General features: G+C 39.5%; 1 long non-coding RNA gene across 1 annotated transcript in view; it reads right to left on the bottom strand.

Annotated features, from left to right (window-relative positions):
- LOC117504703 overlaps positions 1–21,237 on the bottom strand; it is a 94,243-nt gene extending 73,006 nt beyond the window's left edge. Inside the window, exon 1 of the long non-coding RNA XR_004558898.1 lies at positions 20,984–21,237. This is a non-coding gene — a long non-coding RNA (uncharacterized LOC117504703). The remainder of the gene's footprint in view (positions 1–20,983) is intronic.
- Positions 21,238–21,721: the final 484 nt, after the last annotated feature.

Here is a 21,721-nt window from a genome sequence, read left to right as displayed (position 1 = left end):
GATGCAGTCATCACTTGGGTCAGTGGTTAGCATCCAAGTCTCACAGCAAGCACTCTGCCTGTTTTGTCTACCAGAGAGAGACGAGGTATTGTCAAAGGTTGCAAATAATTCACAATAAAAACAGTCGTAAATCCGGCTATGAACCCAATGTAGGTTCGTAGTTGGGAGGGCTGAAGCTCAACCTGTTGAAACATGTCTGTACCCTTTAATTGCATTGCATCATCCAGAAGAAATGCATATGTGCACCAGCACGGTCGTATAATCACCCTCAACATATCAAAGGAGTGTTTGTCTTAACATACAATCAACCAACATTCAATCTGGAAGTTCTTGTTTTAAGGGGTTATTGAAGTGAAATTACAAAGAAAAAGAAAATCGAAATTCTTCATCCTAGTAGTTGGAATGGTACGTGATGCATGCTTGGAAGGATCAGCAGAATATTGTTGCACTGTTAGTCGTGTGTGTGTGTGCTGTAGGGGGCTCAGGCCGACGGCCTCTGTCTGCTCGTAGTGTTTACTTCCACACATCCATCCATGTAGTCCTGATCACATCTGATGCCATCACAGACTACTTTGACATAAAAATAATCAAACTTTGCTACACAAAATATTCATAACCTGAATGACGTTTTTTTGTTGGTCCTGGATTTTATGTGTAAATCAAGTGTGTCACACTTTCCAGACTTTTAGAAGTTGAAAGTCACCTGAACAAACAGACAAACAAATATGAAAATGTAAAGATATTTGTATAATGTAGGAAAAGTATGTCGTCCACTTTCCTTTTTTTTCCCCAACATGGAGCTTGTTGGGTTCAAGTACAGTGTACGAATGGCTTTGTTGGGATTGTGTGCGTATCGTATTTGTTGTGATCCCAAATAAAAGTGGGCCCTGTCGCTAACGCCGTGTCCCTTTCAGGATCTAATTTAAAAATACTAAGAACACAAAGTTCATTTTGTAAAGTCAACATTTGCGAAAATGGAATGTTTCTCATTAGAGTCAATCAACCAGTAGACAACAAAAGAACCTTTCAGTGAAGAATATGAAGTGAAAATAAAAAACAGAGCAGCTTCAGCTGGCACCGCTCTCTTTTTAATGTGTTGTGTTCAGCCTCCTCCTCCCCGTGCAAATCAGCCTCTTGTTTGAAACGGATCAAATTAAGATGTTCAAGGTTTTTCTTTTTTTAAAACCCCACCCGCTCTGACAGAAAGGTCATAAGTCTAATGTAATTATTGCGCATAACTGCGGGAAGGCAAACACATGCCAGGAGATGATACGAACGTACAAGCTGGAAAAGGCAACTTTCTCTTCACTCAGCTGAATGTTTTTTGTTTTTTGATTAATTTTTAGTTTTTATGGCCAAATCAGTGCTCTTAACCAAGGCTTGTAAACCTTCCAGTTCCAGACTGTATTTAGGGTAACCTCCGCCTGACCTCCTCGTACTCCTCCCTGTTTTTTTTTCTTGCATGAGAGCAACAGGGAGCCGTGCATAAGAACCAGGTGGCATTACGCACATGTGAAACCGCATTGATGCGGTGGCTTTTCAAATGACCATTTATTGCATTACATTTACATGATGAATTTACTGTTTCTTGATATGTCTGAGCACCGGTACTAAGAGAAAATGAATGGTCCTTTGGTTCTTTGACATGTAAAACCTTCCAAGCTGTTTGGGATTTGTCCGTGCCACATGTACGGTATATTAAATGCGGACGTCAAACTCCAAATAATGGTTCCTTTGTCAGGTCAGGAGGAGGGTGGAGGTTATGTGCTGACTGCTGTTTGTTTCTCTGTGCAGAAGAGATCTCAAACACATTTGATGGATTTTGGTGAATTTTGCTGAGAAATGGTTAGATTACAAATGAGTTACTAATATTCAGGGAGATCCAGGTCGAACCTGTCTAGGCAGGTTGACTTTTTGAAAAGGTCAGTGTGGGCAGACACTCGGCTATTATATGTACATTTTGTACGTATTTCCGTATTTTAGGGCCCCTTCACACATAGTACGATTAATTACAAATCTGGGTGACTCACGGCGGAACAGCTCGTATGAGTGAACCATGAAAACATCGAGCCGACAGGCAGGTGATGGTGTCGTGCACGCGATGGTGTTGTGCGAGCAGGTGGGGCGAGGTGCACCACATCGCACTGCTGATGTGGAGGAAAATAAAATAAATACCAGCTGTATAAGTAGTGAATGTCACTGAGTTGATATAAATAATACATAAAAGGGGACGCAATACAGAACCCCCGGTTAAATAACAAAGGTTAAATTTAAAAAAAAAAATGCCACTCATGGGATTCGAACCTCTAAACTCTGATTACCAGACGGAAACTTTACCACTGCACTACGATCACTGGCCTGTAATCAGTGTGGAAAAATGCCTGAAATCAACAAAGACATGGACGAGGTGCACTGTGTCTAGCCGCTGCAGCCCAGTGCAAAGGCGAAAGATGTTTATATATTTCCACGTGAGGACAGCAGGCAGAGACACGCACCTCACAGAGGAATGTTGTAAGTTCCTGTCCTTCCAAACACGGAACGTGTTCTCAAGCTGGGACGTCCAGGAGCAGAGATCTTTACAGCTGCGGCTGTGAGAGGACACACCCCCCCTTGTCATTCATTGTTGTTATTTGTTATGTAATTGCGTATGTTGGTATTGTCATAATTATTTATATAACTGTCCTTGCGGTGCTTTCTGTGTTTGTAATCTGGGCATTGAGCCGTCATCCAGCTGTCAGCGTGCTGTGATCAGCTGACAGGCCCCTCCCCATGCTCTGTGTGATCAGACCTCGCTGTCTGGCCCCCATGTGATCAGATCTGCATTTTGTGCAAGTGTGCTCCCGCTCCCCCGGCACGCCAGATGTGTTGGGGGGAGCGCGACACACGCGCACATGTGCGAGACACATGCACCACATGTGTGTGGCTTTTTGCGACTCCACACTCGTGGGGGCACTTAGATAAATTTCACATCCAGCTCGACAGTGATTGTCTGCTAACTGTTTTCGTGATGATAGTGCGAATGGCCACACATTTTCTAAGTGCCAAACGAGCGGTGTTAGATGTTCGTGTGTGTCATCTGGAATTTGGTCGATACCTGCCGCGAGAGGGTTCAATGGGCTTGCACAGCGCACACCGCTGGTATTTGCAAATAGTTGTAGCAACAGGTGTACAAGGCATTGTAAGCAGCTACGATTTTACACGCATTGCATACAATTCCTGCTTCATGTGCATTTCATGCGCAATCGACCAAATTTGCACTATGTGTGAAGTGGCCCTTAGGGAGGTCTTCCTGGCACGTCCAACGGAGACAAGACTGTGGGGAAGACTCAGGACATGTTGGAGGGATTATAATTCCCAGATGGCTTGGGAATGCCTCAGGATCCCATTGGAAGAGTTACAGGACATGGCAGAGGACAGGGAAGTGTGGGTTGAGCTGCTTGGCCTGCTGTCACCTCAACCCGGACCCAGATAAGTGGTAGAAAATGAATGAATGAACATACAATAGCCAATCAGAAAGTGGATGATTCCATTTTCCAGGAAGCCACCATGGTGGCCATCTTGGACTTGTAAAAATGGCATCTTAAAATTGGAGTTTTTCAGTATTTCTGCTTCAAAATTAACTTAGGTTTTCATTCCAGTGACTCAATCAATCAATCAATCAATCAATCAATCAATTTTTTTATATAGTGCCAAATCACAACAAACAGTTGCCCCAAGGCACTTTATATTGTAAGGCAAGGCCATACAATAATTATGTACACACATGTTCATTGCTAATAAATCCATTGGTGCAAATTACAAAAATGTATATGTGGGCAAAGTCACATTCATGGGCGGCCATTAGACCTGTTCAAAATGTCAAATGTTATAAAATCTTTTAGGCCACATGTTGTTCTTGTTCCACTAATAAAATAAAAGATCTGAAGTTATGTATATTATGGAATGTTGGTTACAATGGATGCCTGAGATGTTAAAATAGACATAATTTTAGTCATCCACACTCAAAAATCCAAGCGGGCCACCCATAAATGTGATTTTGCCCACATATACATTTTTTACTTTTTTGTAAATGGCACCATTGAATTCATTAGCCTCAGTCATCTTGAAGCTGAGTGTTTGAAATCTTTTAAGCTGCCATATTTACAAATCCAACATGGTCACCATGGCGGCTTTCAAGAAAATGGAGACATCCATTTTCCCATTGTCCAAGGTGCTTCACTTGAGGCAGCTTTGTTGTGATTTGGTGCTATATAAAATGTAATAAATTGAAAATTGAAATCCATTTTCTGATTGACTATGACATGGACATTCCAAAAATGTAAAGATTTGCTCGTCTTCACAAAATTCCAAAGTAATTACACAGTGAATCTATTCTCTGAATTTTCTCACCACTAACTGTACTTAGTTGATAGAGCGCAATAGAGATGCTTGTTGAGCTTTATTTACACAATATGTTACAGACATATTGCAGACAGCAAGCAACTGTGTTTGCACATCCATTTTGGGATCTGTTATGCTGCAGTCACATGGCAATTTCTTTACAAAATTTTTAATTTTGTTTTTATTAATTGTGATGTAATTCACCAGAATCAGTGGAATTGCCTGGATTTTCTCAAGAAGATTATAGTCGCTTAATAGTTTATGTCACATTCAACATTGATGACCTTTATCATATGCTTCACACTAATATTAATAGCAGCCATATCTTAGCCAGCATCCCCCTTTTTTGTCATGTTCATATCAGGGCAGGGTGACCCAGGGTAGAGCAGGTTTGGGGTTAATGTCTTGCTCAGGTACACCTTCACACACATCTGCACTCGGGCTTCGAACCCACAATTACTGGATAGCTACTCTACCAATGGAGCTATTCTGGAATATGAACAGAGATCACAGTCCTTCGGTACTACAACAACAAAACTTGTGTTTTTACGTCATGTCTGGAGGCTGCAGCTATAGTAGCTTTTTTCATGATGAAAACATGTAACACAATAGATTAATTCCAGTGTAATTGCTGATGTTCACTGGGGGTGATGTAAGAGCACAAGTTGTTTTTACGTAAGGTTCACCTTTGGTGAGTTTTGACCGGTAATGCTGGCAGTCTTGGTACTGTTGACCTTTGGGGTGACAGAAAGAAATTTGCAGCTATCACAGCTTTGTACCTGTGTCATGCAGTCCACCTTCACAAATAATTTCCTGGTGGAGTATAAACTGTCCACAAAAGAGATCTGATATCATTTTGAGTTACGTATACAGTGTATCCAAAAAATATTCACAGCGCTTCCCATTTCCACATTTTGTTATGCTACAGACTTATTCCAATATGGAGTAAATAATTTTTTTCCCTCCAATTCTACTCACTACACCCCATAATGACAACATGATTTTTTTTTTTTTTTGCAAACTTATTAAAAAAATAGGAACTCACGCGTACATAAATATTCACAGCATTTGCTCAATACTTTGTTGATGCACCTTTTGCAGCAATTACAGCCTCAAGTCTTCTTGAATATGATGCCACAAGCTTGGTGAACCTATCTTTGGCCATTTTTGCCCATTCTTCTTTGCAGAACCTCTCAAGCTCCATCAGGTTGGATGGGGAGTGTTGGTGAACAGCCATTTTCGGGTTCCTCCTGAGATGTTCAATCGGATTCAGGTCTGAGCTCTGAGTGGGCCACTCAAGGACATTCACAGAGTTGTCCTGAAACCACTCCTTTAATATCTTGGCTGTGTGCTTAGGGTCAATGTCCTGCTGAAAGAGGAAGTGTCACCCCAGTCTGAGGTCAAGAGCGCTCTGGAGCAGGTTTTCATCCAGGATGTCTCTGTAAGTTGCTGCATTCATCTTTCCCTCAATCCTGACTAGTCTCCCAGTTCCTGCTGCTGAAAAACATCCCCACAGCATGATGCTGCCACCAACATGCTTCACTGTAGGGATGGTGCTTGGTTTCTTCCAAACATGATGCCTGGCATTCATGCCATAGAGTTTAATCTTTGTCTCATCAGTTCTGCATTTTGTTTGCATTTTCTGAATTTTGTTTCTCACAGTCTGAGAGTCTGTCAGGTGCCTTTTGGCAAATTCCAGGTGGGCTTCCATGTGCTTTTACTAAGTAGTGGCTTCTGTCTGGCCACTCTACCATACAGGCCTGATTGGTGGATTGCTGCAGAGATGGTTGTCCTTCTGGAAGGTTCTCCTCTCTCCACAGAGGAATGCTGCAGCTCTAACAGAGTGACCATCGGGTTCTTGGTCACCTCCCTGACTAAGACCCTTCTCTGCCGATCGCTCAGTTTAGACGTGTGGTCACCTCTAGGAAGAGTCCTGGTGGATCTGAACTGCTACCAATTATGAATGATGGAGGCCACTGTGCTCATTGGGACCTTCAAAGTAGCAGAAATGTTTCTGTACCCTTCCCCAGATTTGTGCCTTGAGACAATCCTGTCTCTGAGGTCTACAGACAATTCCTTTGACTTCATGCTTGGTTTGTGCTCTGACATGCACTGTCAACTGTGGGATCTTATATGTAGGCAGGTGTGTGCTTCTCCAAATCTTGTCCAATCAACTGAATTCACTGCAGGTGGACTCCAATTAAGCTGTAGAAACATCTCAAGGATGATCAGTGGAAACAGGATCCACCTGAGCTCAATTTTAGCTTCATGGCAAAGGCTGTGAATACTTGCATACATGTGATTTCTTGGTGGTGTTGGTGGTGGTGGTGGGGGGGGTTCTTTTTTAAAATAAATTTGCAAAAATCAAAAAAAAAAAAAAAACTTTTTCACATTGTCATTATGAGGTATTGTGTGTACAATTTTGAGGGAAAAAAATCATCCATTTTTAGGCTGCAACATAAAATGTGAAAAAAGTGAAGCATTGTGAATACTTTGTGGATTATGCACTGTAAGAGTGCATAATCCAAATACATTTTCTTAAGAACTATTAAGTTAATATTCATTACTGCTATTACTACAGTGGCTCACTGGTTTTGTTTAGCTTGTGTAAAACCTTATTGGGTAGTTGATTAGGCACATAATATTTATCATATATAAAGATTTTACTAAATAATTCAGTCTTGCAGTGTGATGTTAGAGATTAGATCATGGTGATTAGTTAACAGTCACAATCAGCATGCTGTCAGCTTTAAAATATTGGCAAACGGTCCAGTAACTGTGAACAAACTCAAAATGACTGTGATTATATATTTGTGCTGTTTTTGTTTCATTGTTGCTTCACCTGAGTATTTTGTTTCCTTTGGTTCCTCATCCATCAGCTGTTTAATCTCAGCAACACTCATCAGCAGAGCATCTGCTGTACAACATATTGAGAAAAATGTTAGCTTCAATAATTTAGCCATCTGAACACCATCACTAGTTTTTTTTTTTTAATGTTATCATGTAGGCTGCATAATTTTATGCTTAGACATCCTTGCTGATCTCTTTGTCTGGTGACACTGACTCCAGTTATGTTTTGGGCCAAGACATCAGGGAATAACTTCAGAAAACCATTGTCAGTTGACACAGTTCGTCGCTACATCTACAAGTGCAAATTAAAACTCTACCATGCAAAACAAAAGCCATACACTCACAAAATCCAGAAACGCCGCCACCTTCTCTGGGCCCGAGCTCATTTGAAATGAACAGACGCAAAGTGGAAAAGTGTGCTGTGGTCTGATGAGACCACATTTCAAATTGTTTTTGGAAATCATGGAGATTGTTACCAGTCCAAAGTTCAAAAGCCAGCATCTGTGATGGTATGGGGGTGTGTTAGTGCCCACGGCATGGGCAACTTACACATCTGTGATGGCACCAACAATTCTGAAAGTTACATCCAGGTTTTGGAGCAACACATGCTGCCATCCAAGGATGTCTTTTTCAGGGACATCCCTGCTTATTTCAGCAAGACAATGCCAAGCCACATTCTGCACGTGTTACAACAGTGTGGCTTCATAGTAAAAGAGTGCGGGTACTAGACTGGCCTGCCTGCAGTCCAGACCTGTCACCCGTTGAAAATGTGTGACGCATTATGAAGCACAAAATACAGCAACGGAGACCCCGGACTGTTGAACAACTGAAGTCATACATCAAACAAGAATGGGAAAGAATTCCACCTACAAAACTTCAACAATTAATGTCCTCAGTTCCCAAACAATTATTGAGTGTTGTTAGAAGGAAAGGTGATGTAACACAGTGGTAAACATACCACTGTCCCAGCTTTTTTGAAACGTGTTTCTGGCATCCATTTCAAAATGAGCAAATATTTGCACAAAAACATAAAGTTTATCAGTTTGAATATTAAATATCTTGTCTTTGTGGTGTATTCAATTGAATATAGGTTGAAGAGGATTTGCAAATCAATGTATTCTGTTTTTATTTACATTTTACACAATGTCCCAACTTCATTGGAATTGGGGTTGTAGAAACTTTGCATCATTTATTACCACCCTTGAAAAATGTCAGCTACCTATTTTATAAACACTACCCAGTCTAGAGCCCGTTGATCTCCACGGGTAACACGGTAGTTTACTTTAATAATTGACAAATCTTTAATCAAATTCTGTGGAGAGGTGATCAGGATTTATACATTGAGTTGCTCCTTTAACTGACAAATTTGGCATTAGTTTGGGCTTTAAATGGTTTAAAAACTAAATAATAAACTCTCCTAAATTATTCTGAACGCAATGTTAACATTTTAGAACTTGTGTGTGCTAAATCTAAGATAACAGAAACAGAAGTATAACATGGAGATAACTTGGGTTGAACTGATTCTAAAATGAAACTGTTCTAAATGAATATAGACATGATGTTAGCAGTGATGGAAATTGTTTTAAACAGCTCTGTATCAATAGTAACCTGCACGGTTTAAATTTAATGAAAATAACTTAGGAAAGCAGCTTTAAGTGGTTGTCCATAAAAACTGACTACGTTTGGAGTGTGTGTGTGTGTGTGTATATATATATATATATATATATATATATATATATATATATATATATATATATATATATATATATATATATATATAAACTAATTTCATAATATTTTCTTGGGTTCTGAGAAATTTTGATAGACAATTTTATGTCACCAACTGTCAAAGTAAAGAAGAGGTTAACTTGATGGGCTGCCTGTTTGTCTCTTTGTCTGCTCACTTAGATTTCAAAAAAACACTGCAAATTTTTGCATCCGGGAAGAATTGCTTAATTGTTGGTGGTGATCCCAATGTGCCTCACAATGTTCCTTTTATATCTTTATTTAATTTCTTAGCATTTTCTTTGACAGCTTTTGTCACCATTTTTGCCTTATGACATCACAAAGATTTCTTTAATCAAAAAGAGTTATGAGCGCCCTCTGTCGGTTGCCGGGTATAATAATATTTTTTTTATCCAGTTGAGATTTGCTGGATATGTGTGCATGTGTGCGTATGTGCTTGTGCGCGTGCGTGTGTGTGTGTAGGATGACATATTGCTTTTCTGTGTACATGTGCAACCTTACATGCTTGTGTGTTTCCCGAATGGGAATACAACTCCTTGGACGTTTAATCTCGGGGGAATTTCATGCCAGTTACTGCTTGTCATCAGATGTTTTGAGCTTAAAATACTGCAGCAATTTTTTATTTTGTGGCTGTTCACGACGAATTTGCCGTCAGACCGCAGACTGCCTCGCTGCCCTCCAGCTTCAGATACGGAAAATTTTGTGATTAGTGAGACTTCACCAGTTTTGTTGAGACAAATTCACCAGAATGTGTAGTATTTAAATGTGTGTGACCATTAATCATAGGATGCAAACAATCAAGAAATGGACCCACACACTGATCACAGATCCAAAGCCAAGGTCAGACTTATCAAACTGATGGTATGGACCCTGTGGAGGGATGCAAAGATAATGCAGCAAAGGGAATGGGAATTAAAAATAAGATGCATGCATACGGAAAAATTAATAAGGCACCACATGCCTCCGCAAGATTCAAAAAGTCTTGAAGTTTGAAATGGAATTAACATCGCTGGGATCATTTATATAATATCTGTACAAAGCTATATGTCAGTCTGTTATTATTTGCAGTTAACAATGCGCTTATTAATATGTAACGGCACTCTTTGCGGATATCACACCTAAAGCAACAGCCATCTTTAGAATCTAACAATAAATGTGTTTATGATGCTAATAATGACACTTATATAGCTTTATATAACATACACACATTTTAAAAGATCTTATTCCCATTTAATTAATGCTTATTATAAGGACCTAAAAAGGTTCTTGTAATAAAGAATGTTGGTATCACTTTATACAAATGATAGCAATGAAAGGATCCAGAATCTGCATTCAAATCCCACAAATCAAAAATTCACAGGTTCTCCGCTGATCGATCCTGCCAACATTTGTAGAGCTTTGTTAAAATCCTTTAGAGAATTTGATTATAAAATAAAAATAAAGTAAGAAAATCACCAAGAATCCATACCTTGATCTTGGACCAACACCAAGTGTCTGTGGAGATTCGTTTATAAATATGTTCAGTAATGGAAATGTTGTCAAATGCTCCATCTTGCTGGGTAAAACACAGTAACATGGTAATTCAGAACCCGTATCTGGAGCTTGATTAACCCCAGTGTGTTAAGTGTTCTTTTTGAATAATTTTAAGAAAATTAATTCATTCTTCTTTTTTTTACATTTTTTGCAGTGGGGGGTCTCAAATGTAATCATTTAATGACTTAATGGGGAAAATGTGACAGTAAAATTTTTGTGAACCACAGGTTTATATATCCGGTGTATCTACAGTCGATTGTGTTGACTCGGTAAACCACAGCTGCTGGCAACGTTACTGTGAGAGTCACTGTGTGTGTTTGTGCTTGCAGCAGAACATATATTTTATAGTTTGCTCTCAAATGTGCCGCAGGTTGTGATGGATATCACAGCCTAGACAACACTGCATCAAGTGGAAAAATGTGACGTGTGATTTAAAGATAATCTGTGTTCAGGTTTGACTAGTTAACAAGATCAGTCTGATTGTCTGAGGTGATCATGACTCACAACAGAAAGATCCATTCACATTGAAAAAAAAACACAACAGTTACAAGGACAGAACTGTTGAGAAGAAAAAAAAAGTACAAAAAAAAAATATTTTTTATTTTAAAGAAAGGGATTAATTCAGTGATCACTTTTGGCTCCTTGTCTGAGCAAATTGTATTATTCATTTTAATTAATTTTTGAACTGTTAGACATCATGTATGTCATAATACAAAAATGAGATAATATACAATGAGAAGCTAGAAAACAGATCACAATTAGGAGAAATCAAATTAATGAAACATTTTTTTAAATATTACACATGTAGCTTTTATTAACCTCACATGTATCGTGAATCATGATCCTTCTTTCAAAGAGTTTGAAGCCAACTTTGTCATGACACACAAAGATGGATGGATGGATGGATGGATGGATGGATGGATGGATGGATGGATGGATGGATGGATGGATGGATGGATGGATGGATGGATGGATGGATGGATGGATGGATGGATGGATGGATGGATGGATGGATGGAGGAAACAGTAGGTGGGAAGGCTGGGTTTAGTTTTTACGGATTCTTTTTATTGGGGGGACGTGGCACACAGATACAGGATGGAAACGAACTTTAACCCTTTGAACCTCAATATTAACATCTTTGAGCACTGAAACAAAAGACACATTTGTTTCAGACAGTAACCCTTTTGGTGTTTGACACGAGTCACATGTGAGCAGAAGGTTCTGAGGACCTGTTCAATCAAGTTTTTTTTTTCTTGTTTTTTTTTTTTTTTTTTTTGATTACATAGCAAATGGCAGGTGGTCTCTGAAATGCTCGTTTTTACCTGACCCACTTTTCCCTTGCCATGCACACGTGCGCGTGCATGGTCCCTCTTTGCTCAGGAGGTTGTAAATGTAATCTTAGACACATGTTACTTGGGCTGATGTTTTTCAGATTGATGTCAGTTACGATTAGCATATCTCCTGCCAAGACGCAGGAGTGCTCTTTGGAGCCCCGTCCCCGTACACGCTCAGACACACATGTACGCAAAACCGCCGGGTAAACACACCTCGGCTGCCATTTTGAATGATTGCGCAATGATTATTTGATGCAGTGATTTATTTTGAACGCAGCCTGTGAGTAAACTGTAGCGGGAACCGATCAGGAGTCGGACTGACGAGCTCCAGAATAAACCCATAGACATCTCCTGACACCTTTTTCCCAACAAATACCGTATTGCATGGTACCCCCCCCGCAATCCCACCAAAAAAAAAACACTTCTTGGCCTCTAATGTCACCCTTTGTGGTACTGCCTGTAGAGCGCGGCCATGTGACCAACACGCTCCACACCAAAACTGTTTCATTTACATTCATCTTGTGGGATGGAGAATTCCTGCTCTGGTGCAAGACAGCGGGGGGAACTGTGCAAAACGAATTTCTCCCCATCTGTGGAGAGAGAGAACGATGCAGAGATTCAGAACACACCCTTCAAACAATCGAAGAGACGGGAGGTCTTATTTTCTTTTCTCTCTCTCTGTCTACACCTTCCTGACCTGCATCCCCTCAGCCTTCCTGTGCAACAAGACGCCAACAAAGAAAGTAAAAAAAGAAAAATAGTGAAGACTCTGTGTGCTGCTTTTTTAAAATTCTGCTTCCTCATCTATAAATGTGTATACTGATTAGGGACCTTCTACAATCAAATCCCAATCATCATTAACTTTGGAGGAAACAACCCAATTTTAAGTTCATGATGCCATCACAAAAAGTGATGTAATTTTTTCATTCATGACACGGTGATACCAAAATTATATACCTCAGCTCATTATTCGAGTTGTACTGATGATGCTGACGAAATCCAAAGTGTTAAATTTGGCTGTCTTCACTGTGAGCTAGCGGGCACCAACTAGCGCAGCTGTAGCTGAAACAAACCAACAAACCAACCTTTTGATCTTACAGGGACATTTCTGGGTAAAAATGTCAATTGGTCAAAGGCCCGCTCATCATAAAAAGAACAGGCTTTTTCCAGCGATCTATGGGTCAATGCGACCAGTCTATGTACCTGTCGTAAAATAATAAATGATTGCAATATTTATGTAATTATTGTTATAACAATGGTACATTTTCAGGTTCACACAAGTGCAATACAGGTACCAGCTGAATAAGAAGAAATAAAAACAAATATATGTCCATCCTAATGGATGATCATAATATAAGGAATTATGAACCTTATTGGCACATACAGAATGTGTTTTCAATTCAATTTATTTTCATTTATATCGAGCCAAATCACGAGAAAGTTGCCTCAAGGAGCTTCACACAAGTAAGGTCTAACTTTACCAACCCCTAGAGCAAGCACACAGGTGACAGTGGTAAGGGAAAACTCCCTCTGATGATTTGACGAAGAAACCTCAAGCAGACCAGACTCAAAGGGGTGACCCTCTGCTTGAGCCATGCTACCAACACACTTGACAATACAAATATACAGGAAATTTTGGGAGTCCATGCTGGTTTTGTGACTGTTACTGTGTATTATGAAGCATTCACACTGTGACGATTAGCTTGGTGTTTGCCGACGGAAAGTGAAAACTTGATTAACACTGACCAGCGCTGAGGTGTACCAGACTCCGCAGGAGCTAAATCAACATCAGTTGGGCAACGCTGTTTGTCATGGTCCCGTAAAAATTTTTTAACCTGCTTAAAATCTTCTATCTTAAATTAGGGAGGGGTGTTATTTCAAAAAAATTGGAAATCTATAAATGTTTGCATGGAATATGGAAATATACATGGAATAAACCATAGCAGGATAAATTTTGGGTCATTTGATTCCAAAAACCCATATGGACGGAGCGTTTGAAAATTTCAAGTAACGCATGTGTCGTATATGTGCTGTTGACGTAGAAAACCACTCTGTTGCTTATAATTAGTTCATTGTGGCCATGTCATTCTTTACATGTAATGATTATACGCAACTGATGTTCCTGAAATAAAAACTACATAGATTTTGTTTGTTACAATTGATCGTAACATATGTACTGAAATTAGGTTTTTTGTCAATTATTCTTAAAAAACACCAGATAGGCTTATTGTTACTATAGAAGTTGAACATAAACTTGGGGTCAAGCAACATTTGGAGCCAAATTTCAAGTCTCTAGGTGCAGTGGTTCTCAAGATATGACATTTTCGTCAATATTTTTGGCAATTTTTGAACCTGATATCTTCACTGGCTCCGTCCATACGGGTTTTTGGAACCAAATGACACAAAATTTATCCTGCTATGGTTTATTCCATGTATATTTCCATATTCCATGCAAACATTTATAGATTTCCAAATTTTTTTGAAATAACACCCCTCCCTACTTAAACCTTCATGCTAAAACAGCAGCAAGAATTGAGCTCCACCACCGCTACGACACCTCCACTAGTACACAGTTACAGCTCTATTCACCTGCACTGACCAAAGTCAGAGGATAGACTGCATGCACCACCTCCTCTGGATCCCTTGGGCATGAAGAAATATGTACAAATATGAAGAAATGTTAAGGAAAATGTAGAACCTGTCTCGACGACACACCAGTTACAAGTGACGCAATCACATAGTCACATTGAGTTTATAGAGGCTACATCACATGACATCTCAAATGCTGAGTTGAAGATCAGCTCCACAAAGCTACACTTCTGCCCTGAAAAGTGCGCTACAAATGCACCTGCTCTCCGATGGCGAAAGTTGAAGTATGCCCAATACTAACTCAGTGAACATGACCAAATGTCGAGTATAACATTGCCCTCCCCTGAGCTACATCAACCCGCGTTGAAGTCAGGAAATTTGGACCCCTGGAACGAGCCTTCTCCGGCATTTCAGAGATATTTGAGAAGCTGTGACGTTGGCCACTTCACGTCACATGCCCTGGTTCAGAGGCAGTTTGGATAACAGCTTAGTTTCACGTTACGAATGCTCTAAAATATTGTCTGGAACACCTGGCCGCACAGTGCTGTAATTCAAAGCATCTTTTTTTAAAGTTTTTTTTGAAAACGATGCATTAACACCACACTCCTTGCGCCCAGAAACATCTCTGCTTCACCAAAGGAGAAGCCAAACTTATTTCAAGATTCATTATAAAGTACGAACATTCTTATCCTTAATTTTCTGATGTTATGAGAAAATTACATGGAAATTGATTGTCATACACTGTGTTTGGTCTGCGAGCATGTGCTGGTGCTGTATGTAGCCTCCTTGGCTACTGGATGGCAACCACCCAGACAGACAACTGGCCCGTCCTCACCTTTCAGAAGTGACGATCCATCCATCCATCACAGCCAAACGTAACTTACGTTAAGCTAGTTACGTTTTACATGAGGTGATACAGGTCAAGTTGCATTAACATAGTTATGTATAGGTTAAAGTTCTATGTTAATATAATTTGATCTCTTTAGTTTCACCTTGTTTAAAATTTTACTTGTTTAAGGCAACAGGTTTCCATGTGAATTTCTCGTAATGTCATCTAATTCAGCATAAGAAAGAAAACAGACCATTTGTCCAATTTTTTTCTTGATGAATATGCTATGATTTTGTTTATCATTTATCAATCATTTTTGTCAGAACAAGTCACTTTCTCTTATTCCTCACATGTCATCCATTAACATTATATATAAAACGTGACTTTTCAGTGTATTTTATTTATGTGGATTCGAGCCTCCTACCCCGATTTTGCTTTGATCGCCTAATACATCGAAACTGAAAATCGTTTTTACCCTGCTGTAGCAATTTCAACAAACTGCATAAGCAAAGAGATTGTGCACCCAAAGTCTAAGGTCACCTATCCAACAATCTGTCATCATCATCACTACAGCATCTGATATTCAAATCAAATCAAATCAACTTTATTTATAAAGCACTTTAAACACAGCAACAGCTGAAACAAAGTGCTGTACACAAGGGGACATAAAAAACAACAAACCACAAAGTACAAGTAACAACAAGCCCAAAAATTAAAACTGAAACAAATAAAATCAGTTAAAACAACCAAAACAGATCAAGGTCTCATTCCGGGTTAAAAGCCAGTGCATAAAAGTGGGTTTTAAGATTGGTTTTAAAAACAGAAAGTGAAGAGGCCTGCCTGATGTGGAGTGGTAGATCGTTCCACATCTTTGGAGCCGCAACAGAAAAAGCTCGGTCCCCTTATTTTCTTTGTGTGCAACGAAAATTGATCAGAATTAGTAAATGCAGCGGTTTTGCATCATTGATCTCTTTGAGTGTGGAGCTGCTGACACAGCTGTGCGTGGAGTTAAAACTTTCAGAAAATGTAGTTTTCCAAAATTGGGATTTGCAGTGTTTATACTCAGTTAGTACAGAGAAATTATGTGTCGATGAAAATGTGACCACATGACTCAAAAAGATATGGGGGAGTTTTTTTATGTTATTTGTTCAGTCTTGGTGTGGAAACAAGCGATATGACTGTGGACTCCATCCAGATTTGGGTGCAGTATAAAAAATAGATTATTGGGGAAAAAAAATTCCCTTTGGTTTAAATCTTTGCTATAGTTTTATGAAACAGCGCCTCCACCTGTGAAGGTGAGACAACCAGAAGTTTTATTGGGCCTTGGTGGCGGTATGCACCGTCTCTGTGGCCTCTCGTTTCCCTGTGACTCTCTCACCGGAGTAAATTCAACTCGAATTACGTCTCAGCTTCTGATTCAAGCAACAGAAGCTGTTTGAACTTGTTTGAGAAATGGGAGAATTTTTCCTTTTTGAGACTGGTTGCAGTGATCACAGGCCCTCAAAATGTAAAAGAATGGGGGTGGGGGGGGCAAAGCAACAACAGGAGACAGACTGAGAGGTCGATGGATCAGAGAAAGGCGAGGGAATAAGAATATATGCGGCGAAGGCGGCAGCAGCCAGTGTTGTGAGACACGGCAGGTTGCTGTCACTTTAAAAATGACTGTAATAAAAGTGACCGTCGGAAGATGGATCTGGTGATTTTGGCGTGCTAATCAGTCATCTGTGAAGAGGACCACAGCCCAGATTCAGCAGCCACGTGACACCTTTTGATTGATGCCTGTGCCCGATAGAAAAAAAGGTCCATTATCTGTCGTCCTATTTAAGTGGGTAAAAGAGACACCATCACGCTGCTCTCTCTCTCCAGCAAGTGTCGTCTAATCTCATTTTTATTTAAACCCATTTGATTTTCGACACTTTCTAAACTGTTTGTTAGTTTTGGTGTTAATAAGCGAGGCCAACAGCGGCTCTAAAAAGGACACGCTCCCTTTTCTAGGTTTATTTCAGCTTTCAAAGTGTTATTTTAATTATCTGTGTTGTACCATTCAAAGTGAGTTGTTTATAATAGTTGATCATATTGATTGATTGATTTAACTCACTGATGGTGCTGTGGCCATACCATACTTTCCTAACCAGAAGGTTGTGGGTTCAGACTGAAAAAGGAGACCTTTGTTTGTGAAGTTCCCAGAAGCAATAATACTAAACCATGTTAATGTTCACGTCATGATGTTGAAAATACACTTTCATGTGTGAGAATATTAGCACAGTATAAACATAGGAACAGTGCCCATTTTAACACTGTGGGAGTTAAATTAACAGTGAGAATTTTGTTGTCATTTGACACCAAACCAAACCAAACATTGAAAAAGTCAAATTATTATTCTCTTTAATCTCAATGTAAAACCAAATCTCAACATGTGGTCTAAAGTAAGTCAAAATATAAAACATAAAATCGTAAATAGTGTAAATACAGGCTCGAAGGAACATGTGAAGTCTAGGTTTGTGTTTTCGAATCCATTCAGCAAGTTTGAGCTGAGATTTCACATGTGAGCTGTGATTGGTGAAGCTATGAATTTATTTTATACACAGCATCTCCAGTCACATCCACTGAAGCTTGAAACTCATGCAGGTGTTGGAGGCTTCCCTCACTGGTATAAGCTCACTCGGGTTAGGGGGTGGCCTGATCGAGGCAGATTTACCATACTGTGTCATGCTGTCATATTTCTTAAAGGTTGATTTAAATTGATTCCAGTAAATGTTCAATAACAGATTTTTTTTCTGTTCCTTGACTTGTGTCTTCCTTCAATAGTTATACTGTTCAAAATTTGTTTTTAATCTACTATTTACTGTCAAATACTGTTTTGTATAATACATCTGCAGTAAGTAAAATTTGTTGCAGTTTTTGGAATTTGTGCACCACTTTGTTCTGTGCATATCTTTACCACCCAGGAGCAGTTGGTAGTGCTACACTTTGTTCTCCTTTCTTTTCCTTGCTAAACACCGATAGCATTAGGCCGTGTCATTAGCTGGACTACATTAGCTGCCCTTATTTTTGGCTTCAAACTTTGTGTCAAATCACAGAGCTGGGCTTAAAAGTGAACATTTCCTTTTCAGGTTTCCCAACAGGAAACTAATTTATTCTTGCACAGTTCTGGAAATTCTGACATGCATATGATTAGCATTAGCCTGTCCGCCATTGTGAACACAATCTCCGCTAAGGCTGTTCATGTTATATAGTGAAAAAATAAAAGTTGTGAGAGACTTCGGGCCACATGCTGTTTTTGTTCCACTTGGGGTTTTATAGGTGCAGACCAAATTTGAACTCAATCAGATAAGATTTAGAGGCTCCCCCAGAGTGACACATTTTCCTCTCCCTCCGCTGGCAAGGCAACGTCAACCTAACGGGAGAAGACTCTGATGCCATTATTTTGCTTTTACAGGTACATGTGATGGCTTCTAATTGCAAAAAGTGGTGGTTGATTGGTCACCCATTGCTTGTTTGGGGAAAATTGTTGCTTTGTGGGGGGACCCCCTAAACAATGTCTGATTACAATAAAAATTGGCACAGATCTTTTATTTTATTAGTGAAACAAGAACAACGCGTGGCCCAAAAGATGTTGTAACATTTGACATTTTGAACAGGTCTAGTCTCCACCCTAATCTACACTCAAATCAGCATTATCAAATATTAAAACTTTTGTTGTGCATTTCTACGGTGGGCTTTGCATTCCAACACCCAGTCCTATCACAAGGAACCAGGTATGCAATAATAGAGGAGATAATTCAGACACATCGTTAATGTGAACACTTTGGAACACAATACATTGCCATTTGGAGAAAATTTGGAGAGGGGGCTTGACAAGTTGCAGCTCCTTTCGATTTAAAGCGACAGGCACAGAATGTAAAATGACTTACTTTTTTTAGTACCTGTATTACCTCAGTGTCTGTGGGGTATTTTAGCTAAAAACAAAAACAAAAAAAAAAAAAACATTCATATGAACCCTTTAACACAGCTTATCTCAGTCTCACTAATTTTGCAACCTCTGAAGTCAGCTTCAATATTAATGGGCATTAGCCCCAACAAAGTTAAGATATGTATGGACTTTGTTTGAGTCCGGGTCACATATATTTATTTGTTGTAAATAAAAAAGTAAGTCCCTTCGGCTTTTCACTTGGGGTCGCCACAGAAAATCCAAGGTGTATTTGCTTGTTGAATTGGCACAGGTTTTACACCGGATGCCCTTTCTGACGCAACTCCACATTACATAGAGAATGGGTATGGGTGGGGTTTGAACTGGGAACCTGCGCACTAACCACTTGGTCACCACCACTGTGTTTATTGGTTGTAAATCCTTCCCCAAAAAATGTATTTTTTAATGTTAAACATGTAAAATTTCTTATGAAGTGCATACTTATGAGTGAATCATCACTTTTTCTCCTAAAAAAAATAGAAGCCTGAATGGATGAAGTCAATTTTGAGATGATTTCCATAAAAAAGTATATCCTCAATTTAGTTCATAAAAATTATGCTGAATGTGTGTACCTGGTTTGACCATATATTTATGAGATGGAAATGCTGCCCAGAATTGAATTTTTATGTCCAAAGGAATGGTATAATCTTTGAGAAAAGTTGGATTTTTCATTTATTTTTAATCTCCAAGTGAAAACTGAACATATGTACATGATCGAGATTAAATAAAAATATAAAGTGCAAAATAATAAAATGCATACTTGTGAATAATCACTTTTACACCACACTAAAAAGCAACAACAACAAAAATGAACTCAATCCAAATTTGAACATTTCCACCCAATAAATACATGTAGCCCCAACTCAGTTAAATTAAATTATGCTACATACATAAATATTGTTTGATTTGGAAATACATATATTTACAATTTAGAAATACTGCCCAAAATTCAATGTTCATGTTAACAATTGTGTAAAATGTATGCATACAATTTGATTTTAAATGTTTTCAATCTCAGTGAAATCCAATATATCCCACATTATTCACTTAAACAAAATATAAACTGCAAAGTAATGAATCATTACATTGACACCTTGCTCAAAAAACTAAATAAAAAGACTGGATGAACTCAATCCAATTTTGAGCAGGATTTCCATCCAATAAATGTGTGTAGCTCCAACTCACTTCATTTAAATTATGTTGCATGCTTTGTCTGAGTTGAGTTTACTTATATTTATTATTTGATTGTCCTGCCCAAAATTGGATTGAGTTAATCTATTATTGTTACTATTTTTTTTTTTTTTAAAGTCATGATTCATGAATGTGCACTTCATTATGATATTGATTATAATTTTGTTTAATGCAGATCTTGGGTGAGATATTTGAAATCACTTTAAGATGAAATTATCGATTTGATGTCATAAAACAGTATCAGCATGTTAAAAAAGGGGAGGAGGGGTGAATAGTTTTCACAAGCGCTGCACATGATGCTTCAATTCAAATCAGCCAATCACCACCCACCTGAGTCACATGCTTTTTTTAAGAAGTATGCAAATAATCAAATGGGGAAAGTGCATGTCAACTTCAGACCTTCTTTTAGCCTCGTGACACGCGTCAGAACAAATAAGGAGCCTGCAGCTGAATCTATCACACACAAAGATTGCCTGCAATAATAATAACCCCCACAGTCGGCAGTCCCCTCCCTCCCGTACCCTCACCCCCTCATACAATCAAACAAAGCCTCTCTCTTACCTTGCGCATGACCAATCCTTCCATCTCTCTCTTTTTTTTCCTCCACCATCACCATCACATCCTCCCTTTCTGTAAACCCGGCCACACCTTACAGCAACACCTTACACTCTGCCGACCGTCCCACAGCCTGCAGCGCGCCACTCACACCCCCAATAAATACAGCCCGGCATGGTGTGTCGTTTTCCCATCTATCCCTTCTCTCTGCCCCAGTCTCCTTCCCAATATCTCTCTCTCTCTCCCTCTCCCTCTCCCCCACTTTCTCTCTGTCTTTCCCTCTCCCCTCGCTCCTGGCTGGTGCTGGTGAAATATCAGGGCAAACGGATTCCAGCTTTTTTCTCTGGCTCAGAGGGGTTGTTCTGTACGATTTGGCCCTGGGGTGCGTTTCAGCACTTATGATGTGAGAAAGAGGGCGAGAGAGAGAAGAAGGAGAGACATAGGAACAGAGAGAGCGAGGGCAAGGGAGAGAAGGGAAGAATAAGAGAGAGAGAGAGAGAGAGAGAGAGAGAGAAAGCAGACACTGGCAGTATTTATCCTTTCTTTCTGAGGGGAAGTCGGTGGTTTAAAAACGACGGGCGTTTGACCGCCGTTGAAGCACTAACTTGAGGTGTGCGCGCTCTCTGCAGCTTACAGAGGCCTCGAGGTGATCTCCATACATAATCAGGACAATCCACCTCCATGACAGGTGCGCGGCCATCTTGGAATCGCTCTGATCTGAGCGTCCATGTGCTGGGAGCGTAC

This window comes from Thalassophryne amazonica, chromosome 1 (genome assembly GCF_902500255.1).
Source record: "Thalassophryne amazonica chromosome 1, fThaAma1.1, whole genome shotgun sequence".
Lineage (NCBI taxonomy): Eukaryota > Metazoa > Chordata > Actinopteri > Batrachoidiformes > Batrachoididae > Thalassophryne > Thalassophryne amazonica.
Note: the sequence above shows the minus strand (reverse complement) of the source record. Positions and strands in the feature narration are given on the sequence as shown.